This window comes from Heteronotia binoei, chromosome 18, assembly GCF_032191835.1.
Source record: "Heteronotia binoei isolate CCM8104 ecotype False Entrance Well chromosome 18, APGP_CSIRO_Hbin_v1, whole genome shotgun sequence".
In the NCBI taxonomy this organism is placed as follows: domain Eukaryota; kingdom Metazoa; phylum Chordata; class Lepidosauria; order Squamata; family Gekkonidae; genus Heteronotia; species Heteronotia binoei.
In genome coordinates this window covers 42,268,386-42,291,878 of record NC_083240.1, presented here as the reverse complement: position 1 = coordinate 42,291,878, position 23,493 = coordinate 42,268,386, and the positions used below count along the sequence as shown (strand labels likewise).

At 48.2% G+C, this 23,493-nt stretch overlaps 1 protein-coding gene and 1 non-coding gene across 6 annotated transcripts in view; one reads left to right on the top strand and one right to left on the bottom strand.

Annotated features, from left to right (window-relative positions):
- The window catches only part of BCAS3 (BCAS3 microtubule associated cell migration factor), an 831,824-nt gene that overhangs the window by 690,354 nt on the left and 117,977 nt on the right, over positions 1-23,493 (top strand). The gene's annotated exons all lie outside the window — the stretch shown is intronic.
- LOC132587422 (U6 spliceosomal RNA) lies at positions 8,813-8,917 on the bottom strand. Its single transcript, XR_009556430.1, has one exon. It is a non-coding gene; the product is annotated as a U6 spliceosomal RNA (small nuclear RNA).

Below are 23,493 nucleotides of genomic sequence, written 5' to 3'. Positions count from 1 at the left end.
TTGTTTGAAAGTTTATCATAGAATCCTTGAGGTCCAACCCAGTTTTTTTTTGGGGGGGGGGCGGGGTGCAATCTTGGGTGGAGGGCTGAGATGCAATGAGGAAAAGGGACTGGGTTAATCCTTCGACCTCCAGTGCATTTTTGGTTGCCTGGAAAAAGATCAAAGCATTTGGATGTATCTCTACTCCAGTTGCGAAACTGGTGCATTATGGACTAAGCTACGAACTTTCTTCTTCCCTATGTTCCAGTCTGAGTCAGTAGAAAAACAATAGTGGCATCCCGGAGTTAAATCATCAGGCCCGGAATTCAACAGGAGCTCAGCTCCTGAACCTTTCTGAGAGTTCCCCCTCCTCCTCCCCACCTCCCTTGTCCATTGAATAGTAGGTGCAGCTGCATAACAATCCCTGGATTAGGAGAGCGGGCAGCCAGCCAGCTACCAGAGGCTTTGCCACGGCCCCAGCAGCCCTTATTAACCTCTGGAGGAGCCCACACCACTTTTTCTCCACATCTTATGTGATTTTGGGTGGTGGGTGGCTTGTGGCCTTTTGACTCTGTGGGGGAGGGCATGGCCAAGGAGAGCCCCAGGTGAGCGAGGCCTGCTTGGGCTGGCTGAATCTCTAGCCAGCTCAAGCAGGCCTCGCTCACCTGGGGCTCCCCTTTCTTGAATCAGGTTGCTTTTGGCTGATGCAGAGGGGGGGCAGCATATGCTAATGAGCTCTCCCCTATTTTTCGGCAAAATGACTCCTGTACATAATCATTCTGTGTGGTGATGAGAGGGTCCACTGAGGACATCATTCCTATAGGACTTCCAAAACCTGGAACTAGTACTGACTGCCCAGTTCACTCAGGGGTGGCTGACCTGCTCCCCCGTGTCCCACCGAAGGCTGTGTGGATCCTGGCGGTCCTTTTCACTGTGCCTCCGGAGGCAGGCACAAAAGGTCTGATCTGTAACTCCAGCCCACAACATGAAACTAAAAGAGGATTCTCCTGAGTGAAATTAAAAAAAAAAAAAGTTGTACGTGATTATCTTTTCTCCTCCTTTTCTATCCCTCCTTCCGTCTTCCTCATCATTAAAATAGATCCTAAGAAAATATAATATGGAAATGTTGGTGTAATCCTGTTTTCAGTGGAACCTATTTTCAGTCAAGGAATAAGCCCACTAGTTCATGGATAGAGCTCCAGAGCAGTGATCCCCGACCTTTTCGGCACCAGGGACCGGTTTTGTGAATTGCAACTTTTCCATATACCGGGGGGGGGGGGGAGCGGTGGGGGGGATGGTTTTGGGATGATACAATTCTGCACTTTATTTTGGTGTGGTGGTGAAGTGCGTGGGCTCTTATCTGGGAGAACCGGGTTTGATTCCCCACTCCTTCGCTTGCAGCTGCTGGAATGGCCTTGGGTCAGCCATAGCTCTCGTGGGATTCTGAATGGAAGGTTATTTCGGCATTTGACACCTTGCCTGTTTTGTGTGTGTGTGTGTGTATGGAGGCAAAAAGATTGACGTTCCTGTGACCTCCTGGCCTGATGCAGCATGGGGGCTGCTGACTGGATGCTTGGGAGTCCTTTCAGAGGCCAGGAGCATGGCTCCTCCCCTCGTTTCACCTCCTCTGTAGCGCCCCCCCCACCCCGCCTCCCAAAGCTCTGGCGCCCTGCAAAGAGAATTGGCAATGCTGCCTGTGGTGTTTTCAATTGAACTCAGCCTAGGAACGACCCAGGCAATAAAGGACTACCTACACAGAACGATGCAAAGATCAAATGCTGGAAAGCCGACAATTAACCTCTCTGCCCTCACCTCGTGGACGGATGGGCCTGTACCGTTTCAGGCTTCCCAACTCTGCCCAAGGCAGACAACCCTTCCTGCTGCGTTGATTTAGCCACTCCTTGTGAAAAAAAACAACTTGGCTACCAACAGAAGTCCGTATAGTCAACGCGATGGTATTCCCAGTAGTGATGTATGGCTGTGAGAGCTGGACCATAAGGAAGGCCGAGTGCAGAAGAATAGATGCTTTCGAGCTGTGGTGCTGGAGAAGAATCTTGAGAGTCTCTTGGGCTGCAAGAAGATCCAATCAGTCCTATGGTAAATCAACCCTGACTGTTTCCTGGAAGGTCAGATGCTGAAGCTGAAGCTTAAATATTTTGGCCACCCAATGAGAAGGGAGCACTCCCTGGAGAAGATCCTGATGCTGGAAAAGACAGAAGGCAAAAGAAGAAGGGGACGGCAAAAGATGAGATGGCTGGATAGCGTTACTAACACGGATTTGAGCAGACTTTGGAGGATGGTGGAAGACGGGAGGGCCTGGCGTGACTTGGTCATCCATGGGGTCGCAAAGAGTCGGAATCGACTGTGCAACTGAACAACAACAACACTTAGCAGTTGAGAACATAATCTGAGCCTTCCTGGATCAGACCAAAGGCCCGTCAAGTCCAGCATTCTCTTCACACAGTAGCCAACCAGTTGCCTCTGGGAAGCCTACAAACAGGATGACTGCAACAGTACCCTTCCACCTGTGCACCCCAGCCACTGATATAAAGAGGCAGACCAACCCCTAGTCCTGGAGAGCGTAGACATCCATCTTGACTAGTAACCACTGATAGCTCCATTCAGTTACCACCGATAGCTCCCTCCTCCATGAATTTATCCACTCCTCTTTTGCAGCCTTCCAAGTTGACAGCCGTTACCCCATCCTGTCGCAGCGAGTTCCGCAATTTAACTATGCCGGCCCAATCTCATCCGATCTCAGAAGCTAAGCAGGGTTGGCCCCAGCGAATATTTGGATTGGGAGACCACCAAGGAACTCCAGGGTTGCTCTGCAGAGGGAGACAGTGGCAAGCCACCTCTGGACGTCTCTTGCCTTGAAAACCTTCTGCAATTTCCACAAGTCAGCTGTGACTTGACAGCAAAAAAAAAGTGAAATATTTCCTTGAAATTTATGATGATGATGATATTGTTGTCGCTGTTGTTGTATTAAATTTATAGACAGTCCTTCCCCGAAAGGCTCAGGGCGGTGTACAACAAGTTAAAATACACAGAATAATTGATTTCAATTTATAAGAAAAACAACAGAACTTAAAAATGGTATAAAAATTGCCCTTTGCTCCCTCCCTCGGGTGGATCAGGGACCAGACATGGAGAAGGCCATAACGAGAGCCGCAGTGTGAGCCATTGCTGTCCTCAACTGTGGGCGTGGCAGAACATCTCTTTTTGCACATGCCCTGTGGAAATGCGCAAGGTTCTACAGGGCACGGATGAGAAGGAGAAGAGGAAGAAGGATGATGATGATTATGATGACGATATTGGATTTATACTCTGCCCTTCTCTCTGAATCAGAGTCTCAGAGCGGCTCACAATCTCCTTCACCTTCTTCCCCCACAAAAGACACCCTATGAGGTGGGTGGAGCTGAGAGTGTTCTCCCAGAAGCTGCCCTTTCAAGGACAGCTTTGCCAGAGCTATGGCTGACCCAAGGCCATTCCAGCAGCTGCAAATGGAGGAGTGGGGAATCAAACCGGGTTCTCCCAGATAAGAGTCTGCACACTTAACCACTACACCAAACTGGCCTAGAGAGTTCCACCAGGCTGGAGCCTCTTGTTGAAGACAGCCAGATATCTCCTGGGCCAGGGACAACTAGCAAGCCTTGATTTTCCAAGTGCAAGGCTCTCTGGGGGGACATGCCGGGAGAGATGATCCCAGACCGTTAAGGGACTTTGAAGCAGATCCGGTACTCAACCTTCAGCCACTGTGCTCTGGGCAAGCTTTAGTTTCCAGGTCAGCTTCAACTGCCTCTAGGAGGCCTGTCAGAACATTGGTGCTAAGGCGAGGGCTGAACTCCATGTGACTTTTGAAATCAGGATCTCTACTTGTTAGTTTTTCTTCTTCATTATAGCTGTGTAGAGACATCTGCAGTTCTCTTATTTTCCCATGAAGAGCTCCGTGTGTGTATGTGTGTGTGTGAGAGAGAGAATTATCATCATCACCATCTTCTGGCATTGTGTGTAAAATAGACTGGAGATTCTAAGATTATCTGGCAGTCAGAAGTTCTAGATCCTTTAGCATTATGCATCACTAGGTGGCAAGCTAGCCTTGTTTTTAAGGCAAGAGACATTTCAGGGGTGGTTTGCCATTGCCTGCCTCTATGTCTCAACAACCCTGGTGTTCCTTGGAGGTCTCCCTTCCAAATACTAGCCAAGGTCAGACCTGCTTAGCTTCTGAGATCTGACGGGATCAGGTTATCCAGGGCAGGGCAGCTATTAGGGAGATGGCACAGGGTGAAACACAGCTTCACATCAGGCTGCTTTGAACAACAACTACAAAACACGGTGGGATCTCGTAAGCACTCTAGTTAAGCCTGCGGTTTGTGTCTATCCGCTGATATGCATCGTCACTGGGAGCCATTGAATGAAGGGGGCAGAGCTCCATGCACTGTGTCGTTGGCTTCAGTTTGTGGATAGTTTCAAAGGGTAGCTGTGTTGATCTGCAGTAGAAAAGCGAGATCTGAGTCCAGGAGCATCTTAGAGATCAACCAGATGTTGTATCAAATTCTTTATTAGTTTTCCAGAAAAATAGAGGGAACAGGGAAAAGGGAAATAGAGAGTTAAAGATACAAAAATCAATACTAATCTAATCTAATCTGCATGAAAACACTTCTTTAAAACAGCTATTATCAGATATTATTATCGCTTTAAGCTATATCATCAAAATCTAAATGGAATATTTTGGCGACTGTAAGTCTTCATTTAAGTTGTTTATTTAAACTTACGTTTCTAGTATATGTGATAGTATAATATGCATCGCAAGAGATAGGAGGTAAAAATTCACACCAAAGAATCTTAAGAGACCAACAAGATTTTGGCAGTATACAGGACCTTTTTGTAGAAAAAGCCCAGCAGGAACTCATTCGCATATTAGGCCATACCCCCTGGCATCGCCATTGTTTCACAGAGGGCTTTTATTGTAGAAAAAGCCCAGCAGGAACTCAATTGCATATTAGGCCATACCCCCTGACATCAGCATTGTTTCACAGAGACCTTTTTTTTGTAGAAAAAGCCTAGCAGGAACGCATTTGCATATCAGGCCACACCCCCTGACACCAAGCCAGCCAGAACTGCATTCCTGTGCTTTCCAGCTCAGAAAAAGCTCTGGCCAAATTCACTGCCACAGGAAGTGGTGGCGGCCACAAGTATAGCCACCTTCAAGAAGGGTTTAGATAAAAATATGGAGCAGAGGTCCATCAGTGGCTATTAGCCACAGTGTATGTGTGTATATAAAATTTTTTGCCACTGTGTGACACAGAGTGTTGGACTTGATGGGCCGTTGGCCTGATCCAACATGGCTTCTCTTATGTTCTTATGGTAGGAGCTTTCGAGAGTCAAAGCTATCTCATGAAGGGAACTTTGACTCTTGAGAATTCCAAAGATCTCAGTGATCTCAAAGGTGCTATCTGGGCGTAGAAGAATTATTGCAATTAAACTTATCTACAAACTTGATGTCCACTTCCTCCTGTGAGGAGCCTCCTGTTGATTTAGCTGAACCTCTTAATATCACTAATGGTTTGCAGTGCATCATATTTTTGGGTGAGCGGATCTCTCTCTCTCTCTCTCTCTCTCTCTCTCTCTCTCTCTCTCTCTCTCTCTCTCTCTCTCTTTCTCTTTCCTGCTCTCGTTTTGCAACTGATTTTATTCCTGGCTTTTTTTGCTCCAGATTTTTTAATGATACGATCCCAGCCCTTACTGATAGGAAACTTGTGCGGGGAGAGGCGGAGGGGTTATTTGACCACAGTGACGGGAGAGCTGAACTTTATTTATGCATTTAATGAAAAGGCTTCCAGATAAAAAACACATAATTCACAAGTTCAGAGAATTCAGTGCAAATATTGATACCAAGGGGCAATCCGTAGAGCCAGTTTGGTGTAGTGGTTAAGTGTGCGGACTCTTATCTGGGAAAACCGGGTTTGATTCCCCACTCCTCCATCCCATGCATAATCTTGTAAACCTCTATCATGCCATTCCTCCACTTGCAGCTGCTGGAATGCCCTTGGGTCAGCCAGAGCTCTGGCAGAGGTTGTCCTTGAAAGGGCAGCTGCTGTAAGAGCTCCTTCAGCCCCATCCACCTCATAGGGTGTCTGTTGTTGAGGGGGGGAGGTAAAGGAGATTAGAAGTCGCTCTGAGACTTGGAGATTCAGAGTGAAGGGCAGGGTATAAATCGAATATCTTCTCCTTCTCCTCCTCCTTTGGTAGTGTAGCCTTGATCTTACTGGGCAGTTGCTCAGTTGCTGGGGGGGCACTTGCCCTTTTCCAGACAGACCCCGCATCCTTTACAATGACCTTTTGTTAGCATAATTCCTATTTTTTTGGGGGGGGGCTGCTTTTTCTCAACAAGGCAGTATCCATTTATTTCTCTGAGAAAATCATCCCATCTAAATGGTCTCCTTGCAGTTTGGTCAATGGGTAATGCTTGGGGTGGGGGGAGGTTAGCATGCAGGCTGTATTTGGGATGACATTTTTTTTTGGGGGGGGGGGACCCAGACTAGTAGGGAGAGAGTCTCTGTGCAAAAGCACAGTTGTTTTTCATCAATCATCTTTGCTTGCGCTGAAACATTCGGGGGATAATAGCAATGGAGCGACTGTTTTTTTGTTTAGTCTGGGTTTTTGCGAGGCTGAGCGGGGAGGCCAAAAGACTCGCTTGTCGTCTTGGTGGGAAGCCAGTTTTTATCCAGGGGAAGTGCCGTGGCGTGCCTCTGACCGCAACTGTCTCGATGTGTGGAATCAGGGTGCCGGGTGGTGGCTTTCAAGTTCTTTTGCTGCTACCCCCCCAACCCCTGTGCCCTTGGATCACCGGGCACGGCCCCTGCCCAGGAGCCGGAGCTGTTCACGCTTCTCACCCCTTTGTTCCCCTAAACCTCTTCAAACCCAGAAAGGCAAAGCCACACATACCCTGGAGAGCTTGAGACTCGGTTGCCAGGGCCAAGCCACATGATGTCTGAACTCTCACCCGGGGAAGAGGTTTCTCAATCGTTGGCAAGCCCTAGAGGGCCCACACATTTTGCTGTGCTTGTTCTAGAGAAGCGTGGGCAGAGAAGAAGCAATCAGCTTTGGGTCAGGGGGTCTCCAATGTATTGCCCGTGGGCGGGGGTGGAATTCTAGCAGGAGCTCCTTTGCATATTAGGCCACACACCCCTGATGTAGCCAATCCCCCAAGAGCTTACATAAAAGAGCCTTGCAAGCTCTTGGAGGATTGGTTACATCAAGGGTGTGTGGCCTAATATGCAAAAGAGCTGCTAGAATTCCACCCCTGCCTGTAGGTACCATGGCACCTGCTGGCACCTTTCCTTGTGCCCACCATGTGTTTTTAGAAAGTGGGTGGGGCCACCTAGGCCTGTTGCCCAGGAGGGGCTGTGGCTCACGAGCAGAGCTTCTTCTTGGCAAGCAGACGGTCCTAGGTTCAATCCCTGGAATCCCCAGTTGAAAGGATTAAGTAGGAGGTGATTCGAGAGACATCAGACTAGAGACCCTGGAAAGCTGCTGCCATGCTGAGTGGACAATACTGACTTCGATGGACCAAGAGTCTGATTCCATAGAAGGCAGCTTCATGCGTTCATGTGAGGGCTTTTCATTGGCTGAGCGGATTTTTTAAAAGTGTTTCTTTGGGCAGCAGTTGCCACCACAGCACAAGGCTCTGTAGTGAGGGACTGATGCAAGAAAATATTTTAAAACAGTATGTTCATGCTAGAAGGCATCCTGTTAAACAGAGCTTCTGCCTCCAGTGTTGAAGAGCTACTCGTGAATTTACTCCCTGACATGCCGAGATTGGCTCCGCCTCCTGTGGCGGCCATTTTGTGGTTGCACCCACCACTCAGTGTCAGAATCCCAAAGGGGGTTACAATGGTTCGGGACCCCTGCTTAGGCCTTCTGGCTTTTGGGCATGGACAGAGGAAGTGACAAAGTACAGGCAACAGCCGGGGAAGTAGGGGAAAGGAAAAATACCGCCCCCTAACATCCTGCCTTGTGTATGAACTGTCTCTAAGGCTACAGAGGATTCTGAAGTTCTTCTGATCAGAATTTCAAATCACAAGCTATTTTTCCCCCACTGTTAAAACAATACAGTAGGAATCCTTTTTGATTCTGTTTTTCATTTCTGGGTTTCATAGAATCATAGAGTTGGAAGGGACCTCCAGGGTCATCTAGTCCAACCCCCTGCACAATGCAGGAAACTCACAAATACCTCCCCCTAAATTCACAGGATCCTCATTGCCATCAGATGGCCATCTAGCCTCAAGGAAGGAGAGCTCACCACCTTCTGAGGAAACCTGTTCCACTGAGGAACCGCTGTAACGGTCAGGAAGTTCTTCCTAATGTTGATCCGAAAACTCTTCTGATTTAATTTCAACCCATTGATAATGGTCCTACCTTCTGGGGCCACAGAAAGCAATTCCACACCATCCTGTAGATGACAGCCCTTCAAGTACTTGAAGATGGTGATCATATCACCTCTCAGCCGCCTCCTCTCCAGCTGTTTCTTCACCTCGTTTCCATCTTTTCCTCCTCTGGGCTACCACTGTGCGTTGAAAAAATGGAGCGTTGCCCTCACCTGGATTGCCCGGGCAAGCCTGATCTCACCAGATCTCAGAAGCTAAGCAGGGTTAACTCTGGCAAGTACCTGGCAGGGAGACCTCCTTGGAATACCAGCAGTCAGGAGGGTGGGGGCAGGCTGTATCAAGCCAGTTCTCTGCACATCCTCCATGCCCCAGTCGGGGTCCCCAGAAGTCACCATGACTCCCAGGCGTGCATGCACACACATACACAAAATACAAAAAATACCAAACAAAACGTAAACCCATGAAGCATCGATGTGGTTGCATGCAGGGCGATGCTAATCTTCTCTGTATCATTCCAATTTTAGTATATGTGCTGTCGAAGCAAGCACGATGTGGTTGCATGTACATGTACCTCGTTTGTTTTTTTATGTGGTGTTTTACCAATGTGTAACGAGCCCTGTGGCGCAGAGTGTTAAAGCTGCAGTACTGCAGTCCTAAACTCTGCTCACGACCTGAGTTCAATCCCCAGCAGTAGCTGGGTTTTCAGATAGAAGAAGAATTGCAAATTTACTATACCCCGCCCTTCTCCCTGAATCAGAGACTCAGAGGGTTTACAATCTCCTATGTCTTCTCCCCCAACAACAGACACCCTGTGAGGTGGGTGGGGCTGAGAGGGCTCTCACAGCAGCTGCCCTTTCAAGGACAACCTCTGCCAGAGCTATGGCTGACCCAAGGCCATTTCAGCAGCTGCAAGTGGAGGAGTGGGGAATCAAACCCGGTTCTCCCAGATAAGAGTCCGCTCACTTAACCACTACACCAAACTGGCTCTCGAGGTTGACTCAGCCTTTCATCCTTCCGAGGTCAGTAAAATGAGTCCCCAGCTTGCTGGGGGAAAAGTGTAGATGACTGGTTAGGGTTAGGGTTAGGTAATGGCAAACCACCCTGTAAAAAGTCTGCCGTGAAAACGGGAAAGCAACGTCACTCCAGTCCAGAGTCGGAAACGACTGGTGCTTGCACAGGGGACCTTGCCTTTCCTGACCAATGTGTGGGATTGAATCGCTGTATATTAGTAAAATGCTTCCTAAAAGAACCTTTATGTGATCCGGTGTGTGATGCTTGAGGTCCGACCAAAATTGGAGCCAATTGAGAAGACCTCATGGACCAAATTGGGGTGCCAACCTCCAGGTGGGACCTGGGGATCTCCTAGAATTACAGCTCATCCCCAGGCTACAGAGTTCAGTTTCCCCAGAGAAAACTGATGCATGAAGGGTTACTCAGTGGCCTTGTACCTCACGGAGGCCCTGATCCCTCGTTGCCAGTTCAGCCAGGATAGCAAAGATCCTCTCCTCTCCTAACGGTAAGTCACTGCCAAGAGAATAATCCCAAGTGCCACTTCCGATTTGTCACTTAAGGGCATCTTAGCCTCAGCAAGCTCTTGGCAGGCAGCTGTATCGTTCCAATTGGTCTTAGGGGGAAGCTGCGCCCGGAGTGGCCACACCCTGCCAAATGCCCTTGCGTCTTCCCCACACTGGGAACATTTGCTTGGCTTAAAGGGTTTATGCAATTAACTGTTTAAAGGTTTCCTCCTGTGTTGCTGTTTGGCAAGGGCAGATTCTCATGCCTTTAATAGTTTTACACATTTAACTATTAGCCCCTTAAGTGGACTCTTGACGGACAGGAGGGTGCTTTTCATCTCCACTGCAGCAGCAGGGAAAGGGGAGGGGAAGAGAAAGATGAGGGCAGTCGGCGATATATAGCATGTGTCGTGGGTGTCTGGGTCTCTGTGACCCCCCCCCCCCACTGGATCTGCCTGCCCAAAGGTTGCTATTCTCTAATCTACTTCCAGCTGTTGCACTGTGGCCAGTTGCAGACCCAAGAGGGCAGGTGGCAGAGACTCAAGTAGCAGCCAGGTTGCTGGAAGCTGGCAGGGGCTTTCTGCCAAGGTAAAGCACAAAGAGAGCCAGTTTGGTGTAGGTGTTAAGTGTGCAGACTCTTACCTGAGAAAACCTGGTTTGATTCCCCACTCCTCCACTTGCACCTGCTGGAATGGCCTTGGGTCAGCCAGAGCTCTCATAGGAGTTGTCCTTGAAAGAACAGCTGCTGTAAGAGCAGGGCTGGATCTAGGGGGAGCAGAAGGGGGTGCTTACCTTGGGTACCACCAGAGTGGGGGCGCCAAATTGGGCAAGGAGTCCATTCTATTCTATGGGCCCATAAGGGGGCGCCATTTTTTTTAATTTTGCCCCCTCCCCCCAAAAAACACGTAGATCCGGTCCTGTGTAAGAGCTCTTTCAGCACCACCACCTCACAGGGTGTCTGTTGTGGGGGGAGGGGAGAGAAAGGAGATTGTGACCGCTTTGAGATTCAGAGTATAGGGAGGAATATAAATCCAATATCTTCTTCTCTCACATATGATGCTGATGTGCCATGTGGTTCTTCAGCTGGTGGCTGCCAAGGTACCTCAAAGTGCTGTTGGTTATTCCAGATTTATTGTTTGTTTGTTTAAACCCTCATGCAACATGCTACTTGAGACCGTGATGCTCTGCTTTCTTGGTGTTTGGTGGACAACAGTAGGAGGGCTTCTGGTGTTCTGGGCCGATGGCGGATCTTCTGCTGTCCCTGGGTTTTGGCCACTATGTGACGTAGGCTGCTATCACACATGCTAAATAATGCACTTTCAATCTACTTTCAATGCACTTCCCAAGTGGATTTTACTTTGTGAACTGGCAAAATCCAACTGGAAAATGGATTGAAAGTGCATTGAATGTGCATTGTTTAGTGTGTGTGATCACAGCTGTGGAGTGTTGGACTGGATGAGTTATCCAAGATGGCGTCTATTATATTCTTATATCTGGGGCAGTGGTGCACTATATTCTTGGTGCTTGGGGACAACAGTGGGAGAGCTTCTGGAATTATGGCCCTGCTGGTGAACCTCCTGATGGCACCTGGGTTTTGCCCATTGTGTGACACTGAGTGTTGGACTGGATGGACCATGATCTGTTTCAGCACAGCTTCTGTTATGTTCTCTTCTGTTCATTCTTCCTTGTTTTTGCTTTGCTTGGCCTTTTGTGTTGGCCTGCACCAGCCACACACGCCCCTTGACGAGTGTACAGCTATAGTTCTCCTGAAGGCATACTCCTCTGCATCTTTGTCTGGGAGACCCAAAGAGATTCTTGCATTGGTCGTTGTCTGCCATCTCACATCCTGGTTGGGGTTACCCGTAGTGTTATTTAAGGGTGGTCTTTTTTAATGTTTGGCATGCTAGTCATAAGAACATAAGAACATAAGAGAAGCCATGTTAGATCAGGCCAATGGCCCATCCAGTCCAACATTCTGTGTCACACAGCGGCCAAATTATATATATATATATATATATATATATACACACACACACATACACACTGTGGCTAATAGCCACTGATGGACCTCTGCTCCATATTTTTATCTAACCCCCTCTTGAAGGTGGCCATGCTTGTGGCCTCCACCACCTCCTGTGGCAGTGAATTCCACATGTTAATCACCCTTTGGGTGAAGAAGTACTTCCTTTTATCCGTTTTAACCTGTCTGCTCAGCAATTTCATCGAATGCCCATGAGTTCTCGTATTGTGAGAAAGGGAGAAAAGTACTTCTTTCTCTACTTTCTCCATCCCATGCATTATCTTGTAAACCTCTATCATGTCACCCCTCAGTCGACGTTTCTCCAAGCTAAAGAGCCCTAAGCGTTTCAACCTTTCTTCATAGGGAAGGTGTTCCAGCCCTTTAATCATTCTAGTTGCCCTTTTCTGAACTTTCTCCAATGCTATAATATCCTTTTTGAGGTGCGGCGACCAGAACTGCACACAGTACTCCAAATGAGACCGCACCATCGATTTATACAGGGGCATTATGATACTGGCTGATTTGTTTTCAATTCCCTTCCTAATAATTCCCAGCATGGCATTGGCCTTTTTTATTGCAAACGCACACTGTCTTGACATTTTCAGTGAATTATCTACCACGACCCCAAGATCTCTCTCTTGGTCAGTCTCTGCCAGTTCACACCCCATCAACTTGTATTTGTAGCTGGGATTCTTGGCCCCAATGTGCATTACTTTGCACTTGGCCACATTGAACCGCATCTGCCATGTTGACGCCCACTCACCCAGCCTCAACAGATCCCTTTGGAGTTCCTCACAATCCTCTCTGGTTCTCACCACCCTGAACAATTTAGTGTCATCCGCAAATTTGGCCACTTCACTGCTCACTCCCAACTCTAAATCATTTATGAACAAGTTAAAGAGCATGGGACCCAGTACCGAGCCCTGCGGCACCCCACTGCTTACCGTCCTCCACTGCGAAGACTGCCCATTTATACTCACTCTCTGCTTCGTCATTTGTATCAATGTTAGTCTCAACGGGACCAATATGGCAGTCACCAGGAATGCCAATGAAAATGTTATACATGTGATCGGAAATGTGTCTAATATATGGAGTCCTTGCCTGGCTCATTGGAGCCTGTAAGACCAAGCTTGGGGACTCGGGAACAATGGGCAATAGGATCCAAATCCCTGCAGCCCTGCTCCAATCACAGGCCCCCAGCTGGTTTAAATGGTCCAATAGCGTGCTAGCGTGGGAACCTTGTGTGTATATATATGGTTGGCCCCGCTGGCCCAGTCTTTCAGTCTTTAAGTGCAGCCCGATATGATGCTGGCTAATGAAAGAGCTATGTTCACTACCACCTCGCCTCTTCGTTGCGTGGAATCCTGACTATTTTATAGAAAGGGAAAGTAGTAACTCATTCCGTCATCCCATTGGTTATGCACCATGGCACTCTCTGTCTGCTGAGAATTCCCTGGCGGGGTTCAGTCTTGCCTTCCTCAAAACGCTGATGTCTGCGAATGTTCGTCTGTGCGCTGAGAAGTAGACGGGAAGCATTCCACGCCTTGCGCCGAACAGCCCCCGTCTGTCAGGCGTTGCCTTTTGGAGTCCTGGATTGTGGATGTGCGGTTTCCAGCCAAACATGACCACCTGCAAGTTTGTGCTGGTGTTAGCAGTTTTCCCCTCGCCATGGTTTGGATCCAGCTGGCTTTTCTGTTTGAAGTTGGTTCCCTGATGTTAGATGTTAAGTGTAATTTCTTTTGGCCAAAGAGCAAAACGCGCATTCTTTCCTGCCTGCATGATAATCCGAGCCGCGCCGGAGCCAAGCGGAGTTTTACAACTGACCGGTGCCTGCAAAGGGTTTCTTCACTCGAGGAAGAATATAATAATAGCCACAATTTAAATGACGCACCGAGGCAAGCATGTTGTAATGGGTGGCGTGTTGAACGATGGCCTCATCCGCATGTTGTTGGACGTTGTGCTGTCATTGCATTCATTTCCAAGTGGATTGCATTTCTCATGCAGGATAATCCAGTTGGGGACAATTGCAATAGCACAGTGGCAGCACAGTGTCCAGTGATGTGCAGATGCATCCACAGACTAGGGAGGCCTGGGCCTCAGTGCCTGCTGGTCATGGAACTCACTGGGTGATCTTGGGCCTTTCACGAGGGTTGCCAAGTCCAATTCAAGAAATATCTGGGGACTTTAGGGGTAGAGCCAGGAGACACTGGGGGTGAGAGCCAGGAGCAAGGCTGTGACAAGCATAATTGAACTCCGAAAGGAGTTTTGGCTATCACATTTAAAGGGACCGCACACCTTTTAAATGCCTTCTTTTGGAGCTCATAGAACTGGACCCCCTGGTCCAATCATTTTGAAACTTGGAGGGTATTTTGGGGAGAGGCACTGGATGCTATGCTGAAAGTCTGGTGCCTCTACCTCAAAAAACAGCATTACGCATTTGCCTAGGGTGCTGGGAGGGGGGCTCCAAATTGGGCTCTCCCCCCTTCCCAGTACCCAAGACAAATGCCTAATTTCTCCCCCCCTTCCCCAGCCACTGCCACCACAATCGCCATTTGTCCACCGACTGGCGGCGGGCCACCTTCCATTTCCCCCTGACCCAAAGGCACACTCAGAGGCACACCACTAGCCTCGGCCCTACCCGCTTCAACGCAGGCATCGCAGCATTCGCTCTTAAGAGGGAGCTGGACAAGGCTTTGCTCCCCCTCACTTCCGGTTCTGGAAAGGAGGAGGAGCGAAGCCTCATCCAGCGCTCTCTTAAGAGAGAGCGCTGATACGCCCTCGTTGAAGTGGGTAGGGCCGAGGCTAGTGGCACTCCTCTGAGTACGCCCGGGGGGGGCAGTGGGCAGTGCCGCATTGCAGCTCTGCAGAAAAGAACGGAAGGGAAGGGAGGGTGAGGTTGAGGCGGCGGGCAGCGATCCAGACTGGGATGTGTGCCTAGGGCCCCCAGGGGCATGGAGCGGTCGGCCCTGACAGCGTATTTTAGCTTGCTTGCTGTGGCTCGGTGGTAGAGCAACTGCTGGACATGCAGGAGGTTCCGGGTTCCTTCCCTACCTTCTCCAGTTAGAAAGGGTCAGGTAGGAGGTAGGAGAATCCACTCCGTCCTTCCAAAGAATGAGCTAGAGCAGGGGTGTCGAATTCATTTGTTATGAGGGCCAGATCTGACATAAAAAAGACCTTGTTGGGCCGGGCCACGTCTGGTTGGGCTGAGCCATGTTGGGCCGGGCCACGTGTTTACCTATTTAAGATTAGGTAGCAGAGATATAAATTTTATAAAGAGCAAAAACACAAATACATTTTTTAAAACATGCGTAAAATGTTAGCACTCATTGGTCTTAAAGGTGCTGTCTTTGTATTTCTCCCATGAGATCCAGGAAACTGGGCAAAGGAAGCTCTGGCTCTTTCCTTCCTTCCGCAAAGAAGGAGCCTCAGCCAATGGAGAAAACAGAGGTTTTGTTCTGTAGCTAGGCTTGCCAATCCCCAGGTCCCAGCAGGGGTTCTTCTGCTTTCCCAGGCTCCTTCCCGCCTCCAGTCAGCTGGCCAGTGGGGGGAAGCCCCGCCCCCAAAGCCACTATGTGACTTTCCACCTCCGGAGGCTTCAGTCTTCAATTGGAATGGCTTCCTCTTGGAATGGTGTGTCTGTGTTACTTTGAAGAAGTTGGCAGCAACTGGTGAGTAGAGATGCCAGTCCCTCGCTTCAGAGTCGCCAGAAACAGGGGAGGGGAGGGAAATGTCTGCTGGGCACTTCATTCTCATAGGGTATAATGGGGAATTGATCTGGAGGTATCGGAGGCTCTGGGGGGGCTGTTTTGGGGGTAGAGGCACCAAATTTTCAGTATAGCATCTAGTGCTACTCCCCAAAATACCCCCCCCCCAAGTTTCAAAACTATTGGGCCAGGGGGTCAAATTCTATGAGTCCCAAAAGAAGGTGCCCCTATCCTTCATTATTTCCTCTGGAAGGAAGGCATTTAAAAGGTGTGCTGTCCCTTTAAATGTGATGGCCAGAACTCCCTTGGAGTTCAATTATGCTTGTCACACCCTTGCTCCTGGCTCCTCCCCCAATGTATCCTGTTTCCACCCCCAAAGTCTCCTGGCTGCACCCCCAAGTCCCCACATATTTCTTGAATTGGACTTGGCAACCCTATCTGTAGCTCTTGCGGAATTGAACAAGCTGGCCAAAGCAAAGCTTTTCATAATATGCACAGCCAATCAGAAACCTTGCTGGGCAGAAACCCCACCCACTTTCAAAAAACACTTGACAGGGGCCAGAAGAGGTCATGGGCATCTATTGGAAAACCCTCCCCGCCATTGTCGAGGAAGTCCAAGACACAATGGGCGAAGCATTCTGATGATACTCCATAGCCCCTGTAAGAAGATATTGAGAGTCCACAACTTGGTCAGGCTGTCTCTGCAGGCAGTTATTCTCGATTTTTGCTAACATCATTTTGCCATGTGTTTTCGCATGCAGTGCGTCAACGTTGGGGGAGACCTCCTGACCGTTTGAACTCGGACGTCCCGGAGGAGTCCCTAAGACTGGAAATGTGATCTCCCCCCCCCCCACCCCTTTTAAGGCAAACATATAACTTGGGCCCACTTTTTTGACAGATTGGGGAGGAAAATGAAGGTTTACATTATAATTCTTCTGGGATCAGTATAAAGAATAATTAAATCTATTCATGTATTCCAAGGCCAGAAAGTTGACACTAGTTTTTCATATTGTCTCTGAGACTGAGAAGCATAATTAAATAACATGTCAGAGGTATTGATCATAGAGTTCTAAATTTGTGTGATATATTACAAGGGCCTTTTGTTATTAGACGGTAACATGCGATTTTTTTAAAATGGCAAACCATCTGTCTTGTGGCATCTGTCTTGCGTCCCGCGACATTTCTGCCCTCTAATAAGCCACAAATTTTGATGACTTGTCATTTTTTTGACATTGAGTAAAGTAATATTTCTGTGTCCTGCACACCCCATCTGCCAAACCTCCATTTAAGACAAAATCAAAATGGATGTGTATAATTAGCTTAAGTCGTAAAATAACACACAATTTCGGTTGTGTTTTTAAACGTCTTTGCTGTTCGCATTCTCTAAACCTTGGTTTCTTAGGCAAGTTGTAAAGACTGTTTCCGGTTCTCAACCTTGCAGTGTGGTTCTTACAAGTCATACAGAGTTGGGCTGCGGATCAATTCATGATTATTAGGTGATTAAGAACGGCCTCCTTCTCGTCTCTCTCTTATCACCTCTTCCCAAGGGTGCTCTTCAAGGGAGAAGGGGCCGTCATAGCTTTGTTGCAAACACATAAAGTTTCCTTTTATCACTGAATAAAGAAGAAGGAACCATATCATAGGAAGAAAAAGGCATTGTCGAATATTTCCTTTTCATTGCCAAGGGCACAGTGCACTACCAAGTAACTCCAAATAACCCACCAAATGTGCTTGAACTCCCAGTTAAAACATATTTTCCCCAGTTATTATAATCATTATTTGTAGAATTTATTGCCCACCTTCCTTTTTAAAAGGTAATCCTGCCCCCCACTTTACTTGGTAGATGAATTAAAATGTTGAAGCCCAAATAATAGGGTGAAAACTACCACTGTGTCATGTGCGGCTAGAGATTATTAGGGATGTGTGTAGTGAAATTCCCAAGATGAACATATAATCGAAAAATTCCTTTTTTGGATCTTTCTGTGTATTTACAGAATAAAAAACGGGAATTACAAAACTTTCTAGCATTGCAGGAAAACCCACAAAAATCTGGTTGAAAGGGGGCTTTTTTCTTGGGTGTTCTTGGAGCAAAAAGCGCCAAATTTGCCACTAACCAAGTCAGTCTGCTCCTCTAAAGACACGTTTGAAGGGGATTGGACAAAAGGATTTCCATAAGATACAAGTAAACCAGGATAGCTGAAGATACTTTGTTCAGGAGACCATAAAAACAAACACCTTTGTCTAATCCCTGTAAGACTTGGAGGTTCTTTAGGAGAGAGGGAGAACTTGGTAGCCTGTAATCTTTGTGCTACCTTCTCTACAAAATTCTAGCTCCTGACCCCAAGAAAGATCCACTGTTCCCCCCATAAGAAATAACAGAGGCCAGGATAGCTAGGGGCTCCTTGTTCAGGGATCCATAAAGTTGGACCACTTTGTCCAGTCCCCCTCAAGCTTGGGGGGGGGGGTCTTTAGGGAAGGAGGGCTTGGGTTCCCTAAATATATGGTGCTGAGATACTCTATCGCACACCCATAGGAAACGATGGACCCATACCCCGAACCAACACAGGGCTTCCCAAATACAGTATTGGCATTCCCCCTCCTCCAATTCTGAATCTGAATTTTACCAACTTTTAAAAATGGTGGAATATGTAATATTAATAAAAAGGTAAAGGTAGTCCCCTGTGCAAACACCAGTCGTTTCCGACTCTGGGGTAACGTCGCATCATGACGTTTTCACGGCAAACTTTTTTACGGGGTGGTTTGCCATTGCCTTCCCCAGTCATCTATATTCCCCACCCCCTCCCCCAGCAAGCTGGGTACTTATTTTACCGACCTCGAAAGGACAGAAGGATGAGTCAACCTCAAGCCGGCTATCTGAACCCAGCCTTCACTGGGATCAAACTCAGGTCGTGAGCAGAGTTTAGGACTGCAGTACTGCAGCTTTAGCACTCTGCACCACGGGGCTCTTACTTGGTAATATTAATACCAAATAGGAAATAAACCAGCCTCCTCTTCCCACCTCTTCTGGATCTTTATGCACTTGTTGCCCCAGGTATTTTGGATTATACAGATGTGGGGGGGGGTGTCTTGCTCTCTTTACCACATACGTGCCCCATCGTGTCACAGAAAGGGAGAATGCAAATACTCCCCAAGGAGATGCTACAAATGTTCCTGCCACCTCAGATATCCATGTTTGAGCTCTTTTCTCTTGGCGCCCTCATGCATTTGAGCAAATCAGTAAGCATCCCTATGTAAAGTGCCATGCAGCCACAAGTGACGCATGGTCACCTCATAGGGTGTTCAAGGCCGGAGACATTAACAGGTGGTTTGGCCATTGCCTGCCTCTGCGTAGCAACTCTGGACTTCCTTGGTGGTCTCCCATCCAAATACTGATCGGGGCCAACCCTGCTTAGCTTCTAGTATCTGACAAGATCAGGCGCTATGACATTTCCAAGGCTGGCGGAGGGGAATCAATGTCCCCAAGTGCCCCCCTGAAGTGTCTCCCCCCCCCCAGCTACATTTAATGTGCAAAGGATCACCGTGCAACTTATTGGGTGATACCAGACAGGTGTTTAAAGCCGCCTGGGGGACAGGAGGCAGGCAGACCAAACGCACACATCTGCCTCCCACCCCGGTCCCACCCAAACCGATCGTCTGGTATTACCCTTCGGGTACCATTTCTTGCACAGATCTCTTCTAGGTCAAATACATCAAAAAGGCATTTGCATTGAGAGTTGTCCACCCGGCACCCTCTCTCTCTCTCTCTTCTTATAAGAACATAAGCTATGAAGATTTCATTCAGATTTGGTGGCAGAATGCATGCATTAAGATTAAATTTTCTTCTTTAATTTTTGTTGTTGTTGCCTGCTTTGCCTAAATGGGCCAAGAGGGTTTTCCCTCAAGCCCTTCGGTGGGGAGTGGGGTGGGGGAGGAATCTTCATCTCGAAATCTAAAGTAACAGATCTTTGTTCTAATGTGCTTTGCAAATCTGACCTAAAAAAGTGTTGCGCGGGGGGTCTTTGAAATGAGTTCCTTCCAACAACTTCTGAGCTGATTGTGTGTTTTAGGGGAGGCTAAATGGGTTAAGGTTCTTAGCTCTTCCAAAGCCACCGGCGTGATTCCTTATTAATCTTTTTCACCCTCTAAGACATCATCTGAAAGCTCGAGGTGGATTTACTGTGTGGGATAATGCGGTGGGTCACTTCATTGCGGTCTGTCCTGGCTTCTGGGAATGTAATTCCCCCCCCCCCCAAAAAAGAACACAGAGTGGCAAAAATATATAATTGCATTACTAAAAACAATATAAAGGGTCCGTTGTTTCAGGCGAAGTGCTTGGCGTCAGATGCCTCTGTTCATTGTGCTGTTCTTCAGCCCACCGTTCTGGGCAAAGGCAAGTTTCATCGTCATAAGGAGGTTATCAAACGTAGCTTGTGACTTAAACAGGAGAAGGAGCGTGTGTTCTTCTGTGTGCTCCGGCAAATCGGAGAGCGGAAGCCGGTGTCTCCAATCAGGTTTCCCTGCCAGGGCAAGGATCCAGTTAATACCAGTCTCCTGAGTGGGACTTGCGAAGATGATGATATTGGATTTACATTCCGCCCTCCACTCCGAATTTCAAAATCTCAGAGCGGCTCACAATCTCCTTTCCCTTCCTCCCCCACAACAGACACCCTGTGAGGTGGATGGGACTGAGAGAGCTCTCCCAGAAGCTGTCCTTTCAAGGACAACTCCTGCGAGAGCTATGGCTGACCCAAGGCCATTCCAGCAGCTGCAAGTGGAGGAGTGAGAAATCAAACATGGTTCTCCCAGATGAGAATCCGCACACTTAACCGCTACACCAGACTAGCTTTTGCCTACCTCAAACTCACTTATTGTGGCTGGTAAAGCTGGCGAGTCTCTCAGAACAGCAGCGCTGTCAAAGTGTAAACATCCTGGGCTTTTTTTATTTTTTTGTCACTTGGGGAATGAATTTCCTTTTCCTGCCAGAAATTCGGTGGGGGGGGGAGCCCAAAGATAGCTAGAGATGATTTATGTCTCTGTCTGCTAGACGTTCCTTGACATCCAGCTCAGCTTCTGGTGGGAAGGTCACCAAACCGCTGAGAGGGAAAGAGTTTTCCATCATCCGTGATGATATTTTAGGGGAGAAAGTAAAACCCAGTTATCCTCTGATAAGGGACTGAAATTTTCTCACTGTTTTTATTTCCTCTGTCTGAGCAGCCGGAGGATGTGGAGTCTGCTTGGTGATTTAAAAGGGACGGTTGGGTGGGTGGAGGACTCTTCTACACATCTGCAGCTGTGGGAGTTGTCACAGTCTTGAGAGCCAGTTTGGTGTAGTGGTTAAGTGTGCGCACTCTTATTTGGGAGAACCAGGTTTGAATCCCCACTCCTCCACTTCCAGCTGCTGGAATGGCCTTGGGACAGCCATAGCTCCCATAGGCGTTGTCCTTGAAAGGGCAGCTGCTGTAAGAGATCTCTCAGCCCCACCTACCTCACAGGCAATGTTCCCTCTAAGCTGCAATCTTGTGAGCAAAAATTCCACTTTGTGAGCGACTGGCATTAAAGTTGTGAGCTACTGCATATATTAGTGTGCTCTGGGGTCATTTTTCCTGAGGTAAGACGAAAATGTGTGAGCTGGAGGCTAAAAATCTGTGAGTTAGCTCATGCTAGTTCATCTTAGAGGGAACACTGCTCACAGGGTGTCTTGTGGGGAGCGGGAGGTAAACGGAGATTGTGACCTCTCTGAGGCTCTGAAATGCAGAGTATAGGGCGGGATATAAATCCAATGTCATCATCAGAACCATGTACACAGACCAACAGGGCGCTGCCTTTTGATCCTCTTTCAAGTCCACATCTGGGTATTCCTCACTGACACACCAGTACATCTGGCCCTCACATCAGTACATCTAGCTCTACACGTTGAGTCTGGTTATGAAGAATCGTGTGAGCCCGTGGACTAGGTATTGCACGTCGACATTGCAAATTCCTTTGCTTTAAAAAAGGGGAGGTTATTTCACCTATCCAGATAAAATTGCTGTAGTTATTATGAGGTTATTATTGTGTAATTATTATGTAGTCATTGTGGTGGTGGTGGTGATTATTTACCTTACATATGTACCAGAATTGGCCTTTCTTCTTTATTCTCCCCAATTAAAATCTATAACAATAACCAACCTGCTCCAGAACAAAGCAGGAGTCAAGTGGCACCTTTAAGACCAACGAAGTTTTATTCAGAATGTCAGCTTTCGTGTGCTCGAAGCACACGAAAGCTTACATTCTGAATAAAACTTAGTTGGTCTTAAAGGTGCCACTTGACTCCTGCTTTGTTCTGTTGTCTCAGACCAATACGGCTGCCCGCTTGGATTAACCTACTCTAGGATAAGAAAGTTTACCCTGGCATAATTTGGTAAACTGTGTGGGCAGTTACTAGGGTTGCCAAGTCCAATTCAAGAAATATCTGGGGACTTTGGGGGTGGAGTCAGGTGACTTTGGGGGTGGAGCCAGGAGACATTAGGGGTGGAGCCAAGATCAAGGCTGTGACAAGCATAATTGAACTCCAAAGGGAGTTCTGGCCATCACATTTAAAGGGACGGCACACCTTTTCAATGCCCTTCCATAGGAAATAATGGACAGGGGCACTTTCTTTTGGGGCTCATAGAATTGGACCCCCTGGTCCAATCTTTTTGAAACTTGGGAAGTATTTTGGGGAGAGGGACTAGATGCTATACTGAAAATTTGGTGCCTCTAACCCAAAAAACAGCCCCCCAGAGCCCCAGATACCCGCAGATCAATTCTCCATGATTTTCTATGGGAATAAATCTCCTTAGGGAATAATAGAGTTCCCAGCAGACATTTCCCTCCCCTCCCCCTGCTTTCTGACAACCCTGAAGCGGGGGGAGGGTCTCCAAACCGGGGGCTCCCCTGCCCCCACCTGGGGATTGGCAACCCTAGCAGTTACATTTTGTTCTTTTTTCATGGGGGTAACCCACGATGGCATTCTGTGGTCCCATAATTTATTTTATGCATTGGCTTAAATGTATGCATAGCCACACTAAACCACTTGATTTGAACCCAGGTCTTCCAGTTGAACTTGTCCCTGCTACATTACATGCTTCTTTTTATCATTTTGTGCTGGGGTGGAATTCTTGCAGGAGCTCCTTTGCATATTTGGCCACCCCCTCCCCCGCCCGATGTAGCCAGTCCTCCAAAGCTTACAGTAGGCCCTCTAAGAAGAGCCCTGTAAGCTCTTGGAGGATTGGCTACATCGGGCGGGGGTGTGGCCTAATACGCAACGGAGTTCCTGTGAGAATTCCACCCCTGATCTTGTGGAATTTGCAAGAAGTGCTTGTCGCTTACTCGTTTGGGATTGGGGGATGTGCAACACTGTAGTGTAGCCTGATTGCTAGGGTTGGCAGCTCTGAGTTAGGAAATCCCTGGAGATTTGGGCCTGAGCCTGGAGAGGCTGGAGTCGGAGGGGGGGGGGGGTGGAGCCTGAGGAAGGCAGCGATTGGAGAGGGGGAGGGACCTCATCAGAGTCCAGTGCCATAGAGTCCGCCCTCCAAAGCAGCCGTTTTCTCCAGGGGAACTGATTTTGGTCGCCTGAAGATTGACTGTAATCCCAGGAGATCTCTAGCCACCACCTGGAGGCTGGGAACTCTACTTCATTGCCTCAGGCCTTGGAAGAGAAGAAGGAGAAGGAGGAGAAGAAGAAGATGTGATATTGGATTTATATCCCACCCTATACTCTGAATCTCAGAGTCTCAGAGCTGCTCACAATCTCCTTTCCCTCCCCCCCCCCCACAACAGACACCCTGTGAGGTAGGTGGGGCTGAGAGAGCTCTAACAGAAGTCGCCCTTTCAAGGACAACTCTGCCAGAGCTATGGCTGACCCA